This window comes from Triticum dicoccoides, chromosome 7A (assembly GCF_002162155.2).
Source record: "Triticum dicoccoides isolate Atlit2015 ecotype Zavitan chromosome 7A, WEW_v2.0, whole genome shotgun sequence".
In the NCBI taxonomy this organism is placed as follows: domain Eukaryota; kingdom Viridiplantae; phylum Streptophyta; class Magnoliopsida; order Poales; family Poaceae; genus Triticum; species Triticum dicoccoides.
The window spans coordinates 72,184,534-72,197,672 of record NC_041392.1 but is presented as its reverse complement, the minus strand read 5'-3'; the positions used below and the strand labels follow the sequence as shown (position 1 = coordinate 72,197,672).

The 13,139-nt window shown below is 46.9% G+C and overlaps 1 long non-coding RNA gene across 1 annotated transcript; it reads right to left on the bottom strand.

Moving 5' to 3' along the window:
- Positions 1-2,204: 2,204 nt before the first annotated feature.
- On the bottom strand, positions 2,205-5,578 carry LOC119328486. The gene is made up of 3 exons (XR_005158979.1): positions 5,492-5,578; positions 4,240-4,420; positions 2,205-4,113 (listed from the first exon to the last, which is right to left on the bottom strand). It is a non-coding gene; the product is annotated as an uncharacterized LOC119328486 (long non-coding RNA).
- Between the last annotated feature and the right edge of the window lie 7,561 nt (positions 5,579-13,139).

Below are 13,139 nucleotides of genomic sequence, written 5' to 3'. Positions count from 1 at the left end.
CCTCCTCGCCGCAGCGCTGCGGCCTCTGCATCGGCACGCAGCGTCTCCGTGGCTTGCGAGCTCGCCGCGCGCACGTACGACGCCACAACGCGCCTCCTCCGGGCCCACCGCACTCGCCGCAGACTCACCGTGCCACGACCATGATTCTTAGGCTCTGAATACCAATTGACCAATTGTTGGGGGCTGCCCTCCGACGACACACGCAGAACCAGACCTCCGGCGACGAACGCGGGACGGAAGAGATGAAGAAGAACAATAAACAAGATGGATTTGCCGGCGCCAAACGCATGTATCCTCAACGCGCTCAAGCTGGACGCCATGAATGGAATGCTACCTCACAGCTCGCGCTAGAGTAGAAAGTGGCCGCGCTGGTGAGTTCGGTACGTACGTAGCTACAGGACGCTGAGCTCATTTATAGGGTTTTTTTTTTTTGCGGGATCATTTAAGCAAGCGGTTTGCCGTTGGCGCCATGGGTGGAGACTCGCCTCTGTCTCAGTCGCGCTAACAGCGACCAACGAGCGACAAGGGCAGTGGCCATTACCCTCACTCACCGATCGAAAAAAGGGGCAACTTTCTGCTCATGGCCCCGTGTGATCGATCATATAGATGCCCTGTTGCATATTCAAATTGGCAACTTGGACGTAAAAAGAGGCCTTTCTTTCTATGGCCCCTCCCGATCGGATTTTCTAGAAGGAGAAATCTCGTATTATGAATATCCACGCAAATCTCGAAAAAAGAAAGATATCGATGCATGTTTGACATTGTTTGTTGGACCAACCATCATCATCGGCCGGGTTCACTGCACCGTTGACCCGTTGTATGGCATGAGAAATCCGTAGGAATGGTATCTCTGGCCAGATCACCGCGGGCGAATCAGGAATCGCTGTAATCGTCATCGGCCTGGATATATATACATGGGTTTGTCTAGGTAGTTATTGCACATCTAAGTGACGCAATCAAGTATAGAAAGAAAAAAAAAAGGCAAAAGAAAATTTTCACACGAATCTCCGCATAAGATCAATGTCATAGGATTTAGATGTGCAATACTTATGACACATCTAAATGTGCTTTAGCAAAACTGTATATACATATATCTTTCACCGCCACATGAACTTTGCCCGAGCATGGTTAATAATATAGTCAGCAGCTGGCTATATAAACATGACATGTGATCAAGAATTAGCATTATTAATTACTCATACAATAGAGCTGGCTATAAGATGGGCTATAAGGTTAGAACTTTTTTTAACTTTCTCTCCATCTCTTTCCTCTCATTAAATGTTTTTATTTTTTTAGATGGATTAAATGTCTTTATCTAGGAGCACGCGTAGAGGCTCGCTCTTGCATGTTAGCCCACTTCATCACTTTTTTTTGTCTCTCCTCCGCATAGGCAAAAGTGTCATGTAAGTGGACTTATAGCCCACTATTGTACTTGCTTGTAGGCCCGTACCCCATTGATATGTCAAAGCGGTTGCGTCCACACACACCCATTTATAACTGGATCGTTCTACCTTACCAAATTGGAGCTTGAGATGGATCGATCGAGTCATCGAGCTTGGCAGTTGGAGTACCGTTTGTTTAAGAGTTTCTTGTTTGCGAAAAAAAATACATCTACGGGCTACTCCTAAGGTTAAAGGCGAGTAACCACCCTAACTACTTAGCTAGTCTTGTACACGCGCACCAGTTGCTCGTTGAGCATCCGTGCATGAGTGGCATTGCAGCATGCAAACACCTAGCTAGGGCCCTCCGTGTCACTTTCCAACGGCCCGCTAATTGTATTATACTACTAATAGTATACACGTAGGAACTAGGACGGAACAATGGACGGAGTTCAGGTATGGCTCCAATGTCGGCCTAGTTAAAATACCGCTAGTCATAGTAGGGAGTAATTTAGACTAGTGTCATGCATATGACACTAGTCTTTGGTCTATCTTTATATTACAAAGTAACATACAAGTAGTATCATAAATGATAGTCTTTCGTTATTTTGTACAAGGAATCAAGGAGTATATTATTCCATAAATGAAGAGTTACCTGCTAATACTACAAAATCTCTACTCCTAAAGGGCGAGTCTGCGGTTGTGATGGTGTGTTGGTACATCGTTCGCTCGTTCGCCTCCCCTTCGTCCCACCCTCCCAGCGTAAAAGTCATGCATGGAAACAAATCAAAACCTGACAACCATATTATTGAAACAACACCGAAAGATCAGCACCATCGTTCCGTTCCTCCCACCCTCGTACTGATATACATAGGAAAAGAAACCATAGAATCCTGACAATAATTAGCCTAATTATTACATATACTAAATATCAGGGTGGAGATAAGGAAAGCCTGACAAGATTGATAACTCCTTCAAACATCTCCGAGCATTATAAGTAGTAGGTCTCTCCATCAAGCAAGTCGATACATCGCTAGGAGATCACGCCAGGTCACCAAGACGATACATAGCTGGAAGATCACGCTGGAGATCACACCAAGTCACCAAGACGATACATCGCTGAGAGATCACGATGGAGATCACACCAGGTCACCATGGAGCTCACATGAGTTTATTATCAACTTGTCAGCGTCGCTTTCATCACCCGGAGGTGAGTTCACCTTTTGACAAAGCCATCTGTTTCTCCGACGTAGTGCCGTCTTTCTTGTGGATCTTCATAGTCCTGATATATGCATGGCGAACTACTACTAATTTTTTTTGAAACGGAAACTACTACTAAAAATGATTGAAATAGTTTCTGCAATTCGTAGGCCAGATGGGTTGTAACTACAAAAAATCACTTATCAAGAAATATTCTGCCACATCTTGATTTGAATCAACTTCATGAATGATACACAACACTCACCTGCATATCGACTGCTGATTGTCTCCTGGAACTTTCAACTTGGGCAATAAGAAATGCAACCTCACCAAGCAAACTTGTAGAAATTCATTAGATGTCTGGAGAAGACAATAATGTGCGCATGGAGGAGAAACTGCGTATGTAGGTAATTATTATTTATTTTTCTTTGTTTATGAACCATGGTGTTGAAGGTTCAAAGGGCCTTAATCACTAATTCACTATCCATGCACCATGTACTAATACTGTATTTTATTTTGACCTTTTTGTCTGAATTCTCCCTCATAACATCTTTATTGACTGAAATCGTAGCATCAACTATTTTACTTTGTTTATGAACCACGGTGGTGAAGGTCCAAAGGTCGTTAATCATTATCCATGCAACATTTGCTTATAAGATGTCGGAGGATAAGGGAAAAAGAGATGTGTATTCTCTAACAAATTGTGGAGACATAATGTCTTAAATTAATGATTTGAAGCTGACCATCTTGTAATCTTAACTGTTGTTGTGGAACGGTCATACGGAATGTTCATATGGGAACCATCCACCCAATTAGCTACAATGCTTCCCACAACCAGTACCATGATAGCATTGGCGCCACAGGACCATGTGGGAACATCAAATGATATTTACCCTTTCACACGACGTTTTTACCAGTGAAGTATGGTCATCTATAGATCTAGATTTATTAAGTCTAACCATGTACTGCGTATATTGCTTCAAATGTGGGTCTTGGATTTAACAAATTACACACTGGTCATGTAGAAAACCCTACATCACCTCAAGGAACACCGAGTGGTGCTGAAGATATAGCTTCCAATGCAAGCGCGTTAAAGAAGACAAAAATCAACAAAGACGAAACCGTGATAAAGCAAGGCGAGATAGCCTAACACCCAAGCAAAGGGAAGAAGTGAATGCACGTCGAAGAGCATCTAGACAAAATAAAACTATTGAATATAGGAATACGAGCCAAAGGGCTGCAAGACAAAATCTGACAACCAAGGAGAGGCAAGAGATGAACGCCCGTAGAAGGGCAGCGAGTAAAAATATACCAGTTGAGCAGAGGCAAGAGATGAACGCCCGTCGAAGAGCACGCAGGCAGAGCATACCACCGGATGAGAGGAAGGCATTGCGGGCTCAGCGAAACGCGGACCTTGCAGCTAAGCGGAAGACCCCGTGCGCTGAATGCATCGCAATGCCTTGCCCAGATGTATATCTCTAATGAATCACCATGTTCTCGTACAATTTTGAAAAATCTCGAGTGATTTGACTGCCTGTTAGATGACATGAAAAAGATGATTATATCAGATAATTTCGTAGCGGAAAGAAAGAAGAGAGAAAACAAATATGTGCATACCATGGATCGAGAAAAAAAGTGCACGAGAGAAAGAGATGGATACCTCCTTCCTACAAAAATCAAATAAAGCATCTTCTAATAACTTCTTCCTCCTGGATACAGATTCTTCATCACTAGATGCAATGCTCTCATCGCAACTCTCAGTGTTTGACGAACCGTCATCAGGGTCGTAGTTGGGTTCATAGCATCCACTCGACGATCTCTGCCCCCAAGAATCCCCAACCCTGCTGTTGAAAAGGTAAAAAATGAAAGCAAACTAAAAAAACTCCACATAGCTGACAAGAGAAAAGACTACAGGCTATAAAATATGTTGAAAAAACACGGATGGGTATTTTCCACATTTTGCAAATACATAGCTTCAGCAGCCGCCGCGTCGGTGCAAAAAAGGTGTTAGATGGACAGTGCCGTTTTCATCGAGTATGTATGAGCAACTTTCCCCTGGGACATTGCTTTACACAATTAGAAAATAAACGTCGGCAGGGTGCACGCTGATTATTGTTACTCCGGAATTAATGACTTGGTAAAACTAGCTAACTATCCTACCCTAAATGTTAACTGAAGAAAGTGACACCTGCTGAAGATGTTCCCTACATGCTGGATTCTCTCTCTTCCCATCCCCACCCCCACCCCCACCCCCATCACTAAAATGTATTGTGTTAGACACAATCTGCACCTTAATTTCGAAACCTCAGTCTGAGAGGAACACTGAATAAACTTACACCTAACACGGAAACTACAACCATAACTGAATAAAATGACACCTAACACTGAAACGGCTGAGAGAGAGATGCCTGGCTGTTCAGAAATCACAGACACGCTAAGAACAAAATCCAACACTACCAAAAATCTGAACAACTACTTACAAAGAACTAACAAAACTGAATGGCACATCTGCCGAACACACACACACATGCGAACAAAATGCCCATAATCTGAACACACACCCATACGCTCGCTCCAACCCACTTTGTATGTGGATCATATAAGTATACTCATATCAATTGTCATCACTAAAACGCCCATAATCTAAAGGAAAACAAAGGGGGGAAATGCTGAGGGCAAATCCCCAAAATGTTCGTATCCGCGAAATCGAGCGACATAAAAATATCTGCTGAACTAATAACCCGGACATTACGATGATTTCTCATGAAATTAGTCTGAAGCGTGATGAGAAAAACAACCCCCACACATCAAGGGATCTGAGCGCACGGCGTGCAGGGATGAACCCAGAGCTGCACGACTAAAATAACTAGAAATCAGAGCTGTAGCGAGGGGAAAGGGATAATTAGCCGTACCTCCCGCGTGAACGGCGCCGACGAATGGTTCCGACATCACCGGCGAAACCCTGTTGGTGGCGGGACTAGCAAAAAATCTTCGCCGCCCCCCTCTCTCCTCCCCCTGCTCCTCCACGACAGCGGCTCCACCTTCACAGCAGGGCTGTCCCGCGGCAGCTTCCCGCGCTCCATGACCTCCATCTAACCCCTTGCCGCTCCTCGCCGATGGTGGTGACCGGTGACCCCCCTCCACCGCCTCCACTTCTTCTCCCCTTCCCTTCTCTCTCTCTGATACAAAATGATTTCTGATATGGGCCGCCGACCACAAAAAAAACTTTATTTAACACTACATACGCAAGCGCTCATACATAATACACTCACCCCTAAGAACACATAGACCCACACCCTATGAGTCAGGGTGGACGACATGAACGGTCTTTTCGCACCGGCTCGGTCTTGGCCCGGCAAAAAAATCAGCCGGTCCGGTCCATGAAAAGAGGACCGAAAATACTTCGGTCCAGTCCGGTCCGGTCCGGTTAAAGCTCGGTCCGACCGAGCGGACCGAAGAACACAGCAGGCGGCATGGCAGGGGCATGCCGGCGACTTGCCAGGGGCGTGGCGGAGGCGTGGTGGCGGCTTGCAAGGGCGTGGCGGCCCAGGCGTGGCGGGGGAGCAAGAAAATTGTCGGCGTCTACGTCCGCCGGCGCGAGGCCGTCGCCCGTGCGACCACTGAACTCTCTGGCCCCGGAGTCCATGTCCGTTGGACGCACCCCACTCAGATCCATCGTCTCCACCAAAGAAATCAACGCGGGAGGCCCTACATCGCCGCATCGGCCATCATACCTTTCATCTCCGTTCACCGGCCATCGTGCCAAATTGGTCGCCGATTAGCTCCCTTTGGTGATCATCTTGGTTCATCTAGCTCCTTTTGGTTCTTTTGAAGCTTCCAGACATCTCGCGATGAGCTGCGCTTCCTCTAGCGTTGCATCCCGATGAGCAGCCGTCGTCGGAGCTCCAGTGCGCGCTCTGCCCTTGTCTCGTGGCCGGTCCTCTCGGTCTGGCCCGAGCTTCTCCATTGCCGGTCCGGTCCCTGAAATCAGGACCGCGACGCTACTCTAGTCCGGTCCGGCCCGGACCGCCTGCGGCCGGTCCAAACGACGGCTCGGACCGGGACCGTACCGGCCCGGACCGTGTCCACCCTGACCTATGAGCACCTTCGAGTGGCTAAGTCGGCATATCATCTTGAGATTTACGAAGTCACCGTGGGTACCTTGTTGTCGACGGAAACGTCTCCTCCCACTGAAAACGCATTGTCGGAAATCCTGAAATAAATTGTGTGGATAAAAATGGATCGTTTCAAAATAAACGGTGCGGAGCAATATTAGCCTGACCTCCTGAAAAGAAAATCAACCGAGACCCAACACGCCCCACACAGGGGACAGACGGGAGCGAGTGAATAAACCAAGGAGAAAAGTTTGAAAAAACCTTGACTTCATAGAGCCGGTCTGAATCGAACTCCGAATTCTCAATTGCTGAAATTAGCACCCTATAAATCCTGGTCAATTCCGTCTTTAGATCTGTTTGTCATACCGGGAAAAAATTTCAATCCTGAACGGGATGCTCACGTGTCAACTACAATCTTCGCTCTCTCTGTCGCACGCCCGTGCAAATCCAAGAATATGCGGATAACATTGCTAACTTGTCGCAGACTCGTAGATAATAACTATGTTACTTAGTAGTGGTTGCCTCTCCATGGCCTGGAGGAAGAGATTAGTATGCTTGACGTTGTACTCCCTCCGTTCCATATTACCTGTCGCTGATTTACTACAACTTTGTACTAAATCAACGACAAGTAATATGGAACGGAGGGAGTACATGTTTGTGCTTTTTAAGTGGGGAGAATATGTGTGTGACAAGTGGACCCGCTTAGTTGGTGAGGGAAGTTATGATCCCACTAGGGATTATCTGTTTCTCAGCGCCCCAAACTGGTCTAGATCGGTAGAAGGTCGGGATTGACCGGGATCGATAAGTACAGAGTGCTAATTTCTCGGATTGAAATTCCATGGTTTAATTCAAACTGGCTCTATGAGTTTAAGGTTTTTTCATTAGAATTTTCTCACAAAACAACGCTACGATTGTGTAGATCCGACAGTCACAGAGGAAGATCCGACAGTCATAGAGAACGGCCTGAAACAAATTTTAAAATAGACGACTAAAAGTTAGAAAAATTGTACTTTTATACATGCGAAATTTGATGTGTTTATGGCTGCAATCACATAAAATTTGAAAAGGCCCATGACAAAGCACGGGCATTCTACTAGTTATAAATGAGAGGAGGGCCTCGCTGTAACCAACAAATGGTGCTCTGAGCCGTGCGGGCATAATTAGCTAGACGGTGTGAATCCTTATCATCGGATCAAGCATTCTTGGCCGGAACAGACCCCCTCTCAACCATGCATGAGCGTCTTGATTTCATTTGTGAGGTGACCATATGGCGATTTGGTGAGAGACCCATTGGAAAGAGTAGATAAAGCCTCCAAAGAATCGGATTGCACAATGAGTGAGAGGGTCAACCATCGGAGAGGAGACATCCCCACACCATTTCTGTAGAATAATATCTGATAGAAGACAGAGATTACCTCTCGTGCACTATTTCTTAGCACCATCCCAGCACACGTCGAGCCATCGCGAGAATAGGAGCCATCAACAAAGAGCCCTCGCCAGTCTACCGGTGGTGGAGACCAAGGCGGATCTGGTGGGCGCTCGGGCTGGGGGGGGGGGGTGGATTTGCTGCTCCGCGTGCTCAGGTGCTACGGTGATACGGGCTTTTGAGAGCCACTGGATCTGAGAGCCAATCTCTTCTAGGGAGCTCGCGGACATCTTGTAGAAAAGCCCCCTAGGAGTCCGCAAATTGCGCATAGGTCCAGCAGATTCGCAGATGTTGTTCGATCTTAGATACAGTGGCTGAGGAGCTCGTATCGTCGTAGCACCTAAGCCTCTTGAGCACCAGATACTCTCTCGGTGCTCATGTTGTTCTGTCCGAACGCATGAACCCACTAGTAAAAAAAACCTCATTCGTCCCGGTTGATAAGGGCTTTTTGTCCCGGTTTGTGAACCGGGACTAAAGGATCGTTACTAATGCCCTAACCCTTTAGTACCGGTTCTTACACGGACCGGGACAAATGGGCCTCCACATGGCCGGTGTGCCGAGCCCAGGTAGGAGGGCCTTTGGTCCTGGTTGGTGGCACCAACCGGGACCAATAGGCATCCACGTCAGCATTTCAGGGGCTGGGGTTTGTTTTTTTTTGAAAGGGGAGGGGGTCGGGGGTTTTGGGGGTTTAATTTAGGTGTTTCATATATTGTGTTAGCTAGCTAATTAATAGAGAGAAGTGTCCTCTCTTATGTCCGTGCTTGGACGACGCTATATATGCGTATATATAGAGAGGACTAGACACGCTAGCTAGTAAACAAATAAAGGAAAGAGAAGATCGTCATGAACATATGCATACAGAGAGAAGTGATATCGACCACCTCTCCTTCTCCGAGAGATTGGTCGAACAATAAGTTCTTGTATATCTATCCGACACTACCGGCTACATATATACAATAATTATCTCTTACAATATAATCTCCTAGTTATATATGAACACAGGGTCCACATAGTATTCTCCGTCTTCAGCGATTACGTGGTCAAGGAAGAATGCCGCCAATTCCTCTTGAATTACTCGCATACGGTCTGGTGCTAGGAGTTCATCCCGCATCTGAAACATCTAATTTGAACAAGGGGGTCAATACATGTATATATGAATAAATGAAACTCAACACAAATGATGGTAATAAAATAAAATTGTGAATATTATTGCTTACGCACTTCATATTGTTCTTCAGAGTACCCTCGTTCACAGGTCGTGTGGCGGATGGACTCGCAAACGTAGTATCCACAGTAATTATTCCCGGCTTCCTGCCACAACCACTTTACAAGAAATAGAGGTCAATCAAACTGATAAGCAAGCATGCTATAAATGGTATTGATGAAACTAGCGCTTGAATCACTAGGAGATGCGTGGAACATGTTACTATAGTACTTACTTTCGGATGTCTAAATTGCAGCTTCTTTGGCAGTCTCGGAGCTTTTTTGGTGAATTTTCTCCAAACCCTGTCAGACAAAGAAAACTATTACTTGATATATCAGGAAATGAACAAAATTGCTGATAAGGTGGATAACGATCGATTTAACTTACTTCTCGAGCATTTGAGTCATGTCCGAATAGTCCCAGGGATCTTTTCATCTCGAGTCTAAGACGGTTACTAGTCCCTGCTCAAGCTTAATCTCTAGGAGAATATAGTGGAAGCTGGGCACGCATGCATAACTCATCAATTACATTACTATAACCTGGACTAATAAGGGAAACCGAATATGCACAAGAGAGTAACACTCACTTGAAGTTGTAAGGAAAGAGTACTATATCTTTGTTTTCATTTATTACCAACGATCGTAGCAAGTTGGCCTCGGTATCTTCGGCACGATATTTAACCTCAGTTGCATCTATGAGATTTGTGTTAATGAACCCAATATCACCGATTTGTCTTTTCTTCAATTCGGCGATCTTCAATCTGCATAATATAGTGAGGATAATTATAAATACATGCAATGAAAGAGCTGACCTATATAAAGAGACTTAATGACAGAAGTAGTACTACTTACAGACAGTAGCAAGTGACCGTTGCTTTATCGAGGGCCTTTTGATTGAAAAACTGGAAGAACTCAAATGGAACATTCAACAGTTCAATTCCAACGAGGTCATGCTCCTCTCTAACTCTCAGTGTCAAAGTATTCCTTCCCCCAGACTCTCTGCAGGTTTTCATATACCAATCATGGAATCTTCGCATCATCGTTGTTAGAGATCTTTCATCTTTGACGAGAGGCTTCCCGTACTCGTATTTGTGTTCCTCCACCTCCAAGAACTCATAATGTACATCGTCGGGCAGGTAATCTCCAAGATTGCTATAACCGCGCACCATCCTCGGATCATTAGTAGGCACCTTGAGCGGGGGGCACGATTAGTTCGCTTGTTCGCCGAGCTGGGGAATATTTTTCCCAGCTCGTCGTTCTTTTAACCTTTGATCACTGACAGTACTTCCCGACCGCTCCGCTTCGACAAATGACTTTGCAATAATGCGGTCATAGTTGCCTTTCGGCGGAGACTTTGCTGGTTTTTTCAAGGCAGCCAGAGTGCGCTTCGCTTTCACCGGATCTACCTTCTCCTCCGGAGGTGGATGTTTCTTTGCTTTCACCCCTTCAAAGAAGTTCCTCACTTCGGCTCGCGCGATCTTGGCGTTCTTCTCCGGGGTCCTCTCGTATGGTAACTTCTCTGGAGTCTTCAGAGAAGGACCAAATCTGTATTGCCTCCGGCCTCTGGATGTACTGCTAGACGCCGGCAGAGCAGACGGAGCGGCTGCGGCTGTCTTCTTTCCTTGCTTACGAGGCGGAGGATAAGGACTACGACGCGCCGGAGCAGCCGGAGCGGCAGCGGGTCTCTTCCGCCCTTGCTGACAAGGCGAAGAAGGAGGAGGTTGGCTGCTCGGGCGCGCCGGCGCAGGCGGAGAAGGAGGCGGAGTGCCGCCACGTGCCGGAGAAGGAGGCTGAGTGCCCTGATCACTCGCCGAAGGAGGAGGCGGAGTGCCCTGACTCGCCGGACGAGGAGGAGGAGGAGGCGGAGGCGTCCAGTTCAGAAGCTTGATGAGCTCCTTCCGCCATAGGCATGGAGTCAATAGACAAGAACCCAGCCGAGTCTCCCCTTCACCGGTACGGTAGTCAAGCTGGAGGTCCTTAAATCCCTCCGTTATTTCGTCCACCGTCACCCTGGCATATCCTTCTGGAATCGAACTACAGTGAAAAGTTGCGCCGGGTTCAGTAGGTCGAACAAAGCCGACAGTCGCCTTGACTTTGAAGTTCTGCCATTGCGTCATAAGGTGGCAATGTTGAGACTCCGAGATAGCATCCACGGGGTAGCTAGCAGGAGCCGTCAAGACATGCTCCGGCTGAAGCAGCTTGGTGGAAGCCACGCTGCTTCTCCGCTGAGATGGCGGGGTAGCTTCGGGGGTAGTTTCGGCAGGTCGCTTGCTGCGAGCTACTTCTCGTTCCTCTAGCGCTTGAACCCTTTCGTGCAGCGTCTGAATTTGGGCATGCTCCACTTTTTCCTCCTCTCCTGGCATTTGTAACCGCCTGCGTCCGGAAAACCAGCCTTCCACGGAACGGAGCCTGGCGTGCCTCGTGTCCGTCCAGGGTGCTCAAGATTCTCGAGGGCCATTGTGAGCTCGTCATTCTCTCTGTCTGGAACAAAAGTCCCTTGCTGCGCTGCGTCGATATAGTGCTTTAGCTTCTTGACTGGTATGTTCATTTGCTCGTCCGTCCAAACGCATTTCCCTGATACAGGGTCCAAGGTTCCGCCCTCCCTGAAGAACCAAGTCCGGCAACGGTCTGGCTAGTTCATTGTCTCTGGTTCAATCGCTTTATCAAGCAGATCATTCTCAGCCTTGGCCCACTTAATTAGGCCGGGCTTTGAGGTAGCCACCTAACCCCGTGCGATGGTGAAGCTTCTTCTTTGCAGAATTTTTCTTGTTTGTCGCCGACATCTTCTTACTCTTTTCCGATGTCTTGTAGGCCACAAATGCGGACCAGTGATCTCTGATTTTCTCATATCTGCCGATGAATTCTGGTGTCTCTTCTTTGTCGACAAACGTTTTCAGCTCATTCTTCCACCTCCTGAATAGGTCTGCCATCTTCTTAAGAGCATGAGACTTGATTAATTGCTCTTTAACTGGCTTCTCCGGATCCTCCTCTGGCGGTAGGGTGAAATTTGCCTTCAGCTCAGTCCAAAGATCATCTTTCTGAATATCATTGACATAAGACACCTCAGGGTCTTCGTTCTTAGGCTTACACCATTGTTGGATGCATGCTGATCGGGATCTTGTCCCTAACAAGAACCCCGCACTGAGCAGCAAATGCTTCCTTTGTCCAGATGGGTTCAATCGACATACCATCGCGCGCGATTGCTGTGATCTCAAACCTTTCATCCGAGCGCAACTTTTTCTTCGGGCCTCGTCTCTTTACCGAAGTTGTGCTCGATCTGGAGGGCTAGAAAAAAGAAGAATTAGACAAGAGTTAATTAATATGTGTACATACCAAAACAATGAATGCATCAATTAGCTAGTCATCACAGGCTTAACTAATATATTTACCTAGCCGGACTCTGTTCGGTCACCGGAGCCATCACCACGGGCTCCTTCTTGCACCAGCATTGGGTCACCGGAGCCATCATAATCATGCCTTTCCTCCTCCATTCTTCGATCACCGTAGCCTGCTTCTTCTTCATCCTGTTCTGCTTCCAGACCATCATTGTCATTAAGATACGACATGACATCATCTCCGGCTAAGATTATGTCCCCCAACACCTGTTCTTGTTCCTCGTCTCGTCCGAACTCCATTGTTTCTGCAAATATTACAACATGGCAATTATTACACAAACATGACAACATGTGGATATATTAGTGGCAAACGTAGACCTAGCTTATTCCGGGTTTGGGGTGGCCTCGGCAACACTTCACGGGTAGGGGCGCGGCGGGAGGGGGTAGGAGACCGACATCGTTTTTTTCTAGGGTTTGGGTG